The following is a 3446-nucleotide window of genomic DNA, read 5'->3' as shown; positions in this document are numbered from 1 at the left end:
GCACTTCAGCTGACATCGATTGTGCTATTTTTTAGTGCAAAATGCATGTACCGACGCCATGACGGCGCTGTGTGTTCTGGGTAAAATCCCATCGCGTCGTCTGCATGCGCCGACGTCACGTGGGAGCCGTTGATCCCGTCGTTTTCTGGGCAAAAAATGTCACGCCGACTGCATGTTCCGACGCCATGCGAACGCAGATGCCCCGTCGGTTTTTTTTCGTGCAAAAAAACGTCTCGCCGATTGCATGCCCCGAGGCCAAACGGGCGCAGTTGACCCCCAGAGTTTTTTTTCGTGCAAAATATGTCGCGCCGACTGCATGTCCCGACGCCACGCGGACGCAGTTGACCACGTTCATTCGTTCGTTCAAAAAAACGTCGTGACGACGGCATGCGCCGACGTCGCACCGACTGCATGCACCGACAACATAGCACAGTTGATAGAATTTTCAACAACAACGTAATATTTATATATTACTATAACTATATAATTACTATTACGTATAAAATCTTTAAACACAAAATATGATAAAATAATCTAGTCTCGTAGTAAACTCAAACACGCATGAATCTTCTCTGATGTCATCTATTTCTTTCTTCTTGCAATCCTAATAACTTTGTCTTTAATTTCCCCAAGTGTGTTCTTCAAAGAAAAAATAATTTGCGCTATCATTAGCTCCCTCGCATCATCAATTGATCTCTGCAAAACAACACTCAAATCATTTTAGTCCACTATAAGTGTTCATAGTAAAGAGTACTAATATTAGTTTTGTACCTCTGAAAAAGATCGATCCCATGTATCGCCATTCCAATTTTTAAAGCAATGAAGAACAAATAATCCACATGAGTTCCTGATGCATGTAATTAACAATAAATAATTATGCATCACACACATATAATACATCAACGTTATATTTAACTACATACTCACCCATCTTCTTGTTGAGGCATGTCGTAGGTTTTAATAGGCCATGTGGATACATCCGGATACTGCACATATCTGGTTGCATTTGCTTCTGCAATATCCGCTCTGATTTCTCTTCTCTAAAAATAGCAATAAAACGCAAGAAACTTTCAAAAAATAATGTAAACACACGATGGTTCCGCAATGCAAATATGTATTAAAACCTACCAAGTCCTCAACGAGTTCTCTAGTTGTAGTGTCAAGTTCTTTTCCCATCAACGAGTCTAGAACCTGGAACTCTTTCTTTTCCTTATGCATGACGACCGTAACCCAATGAGCGTTATCCTTGTTGAGAGTCATATAAGCCTGCATAAAGAAAAAAAAGAAAATATCAACTAGATCAATGCAACATTTGTTATACTAGTGCATTATTTGTATACATTACAAGCACAAGAACATACCTTAGGTGCTTTGAAATACTCGTTGAGACACCTATTTACGGGTTCATTAGAATTTGACACTTTTTCATACTCATTACCGTTTAAATTCTTATCCTTTCTATATTCAAGAAGCCACTTCACCCTTCAAGTAGGTATTATGTAACGTTCGTCTTTAGCTTCCCCCAACAAAAAAGATGAGTACGCATTCATAACTTGAAAATAATATAACAAATGTAATGATTGCACTTTGTTGTCAAATATAATGTTAAAAATATAAATAACTTACATCGCCGCTTATCCATTGGCGGTTCAGAATCTGACAAGCTCTCTCTGCAGTCAAAGCGTCGATCACACCATCATTGAAAATTTCTGTAGCTTTATGTTTCTTTGAGCGCTCACATGCGCATAAAAACATAACACTCACTTTTATCACATCGACGTCAGCACTAGTTTTCTTACCATCTACTTTATTAAACAGTTCTGCAAATCACAAATTAAAATTAGTAAGCGTAACTCTACAATAAACTTTGTTTTACCAAAACAATATTGATTCATAACAATCTTACTCGCTTTGGCAGAACGTTTTGCACGCTTGATGGGTTTAACAACAACAAAAGGAGACTTTATGGCTCTTGATGCAGTGCGTTTACGTTTGCCAATCCCCTTTTCCACTTGCTCATCTACTCCATTATAATGACCCGATCCGTGTGATGAAATGTCATTTGTATCTAAAGACGTGACCGCCTTCTCATCTGATACCTCAGGTACTTCGATAGGATCACTCCAATCACCCTTGAAACTATTCAGATATTCTCGAGTGCAATAATAAGGTACCTTACCTTCGTCATCGTCCTTTTGCTTATTAATTTTACCTTGAGAAGGTGTGCGATAGTAGTCCTTATCAGACTGATAAACAAACTCCTTATGACCAAATGCACCATCATTTGTAGATTCATTAATGTCACCATATGGATTCTCTTCTTCTTCCTCCATGTTACCGGTTCTATAGAACACACCAGTTTTGTTCATTTTCTCAATCATGCTGTAAAAAAATATTTACTAACAAGAGTTATTTAAGTCAATGAAATACATTATGCACCATAGTAAAAATGTGTTGCGTCGTTACCCGTGCGTATAACTCTGGCAAGCGACGTATTTCCTTGCGTATTTCCTTCAGCTCATGCCAAATGCGGTCCATAACATTGCTCGCAGAAGCCTCTGATGTGTTGCTCGCTTTCTTCTTTCCACTAACAGTAGATTTTTTAGTACTTGATTTTTTATTTTTTTCAGCTTGTTCTTGAGCGATTTTTTTCATCCTATACTCATATGTAATATTGTCATCAATCTACAAAAACAATAATTAGAGACCGATAATTATACATCAAATTTAGACAATAAGTCGAACCATGGAAATGTAACATTAAAAAATAAATTTAGAGAATATGGATTACCATTCCAACACCACGACCATAATCATAGTCGTATTTGTCTCTTTTCTCCGCGATAGGTTCCGTCCAGTTCCTCATCAAGGGGCTCATAAGTGACAACGGATCATATTTTAGACTATAATTGGTTGTACTTTCTCCCAATATGTATACTGCAATACACCAAATAAATTTAAATAATATATATTTGACTAACAATACGTGAGTAATAAATCGAATAATACATACCTGCAAAAGGGCAAGGTTTCCATGTGGCCATTCCCTAACACGCCCATCCTCTAGAACCTTTCCAATCTCCGAAAGAAAGAACTTCAAAGTAAACTCGTTCCAGTTGAACTTACTTATCATCCTTTTGTCCTTATCTAAGGCATAATATTCCTTCGGAATATATTCATGGGAGACTCGTGAGATTACTGTTCCCAACAAAACTAGAAACGTCATCCGGACAAAGTCACCATCCGTGTTTTCATTCTTCACAATTTTATTGATAAGATCATCAATCATGATCTTACCCTTTTTTGTGTCCACAAAATTAGTTAGTATTCTTTTCATAGTTTTTTGTCCTTCTGTTCTAAGAAAACCAACTACATCAACTCCTTGATTTTTCAACCCAAAAATAGATAACGCATCATCATGCCCTATTGAAATAAGGCCTTTACTA

General features: G+C 37.3%; 1 pseudogene; it reads right to left on the bottom strand.

Moving 5' to 3' along the window:
* Positions 1-582: 582 nt before the first annotated feature.
* On the bottom strand, positions 583-3133 carry LOC123396673 (annotated as a pseudogene).
* Between the last annotated feature and the right edge of the window lie 313 nt (positions 3134-3446).

The sequence above is a fragment of the Hordeum vulgare genome, chromosome 5H (genome assembly GCF_904849725.1).
Source record: "Hordeum vulgare subsp. vulgare chromosome 5H, MorexV3_pseudomolecules_assembly, whole genome shotgun sequence".
Classification (NCBI taxonomy): Eukaryota; Viridiplantae; Streptophyta; class Magnoliopsida; order Poales; family Poaceae; genus Hordeum; species Hordeum vulgare.
The sequence above is the reverse complement of the archived record's forward strand: the minus strand, read 5'-3'. Positions and strand labels throughout refer to the sequence as shown.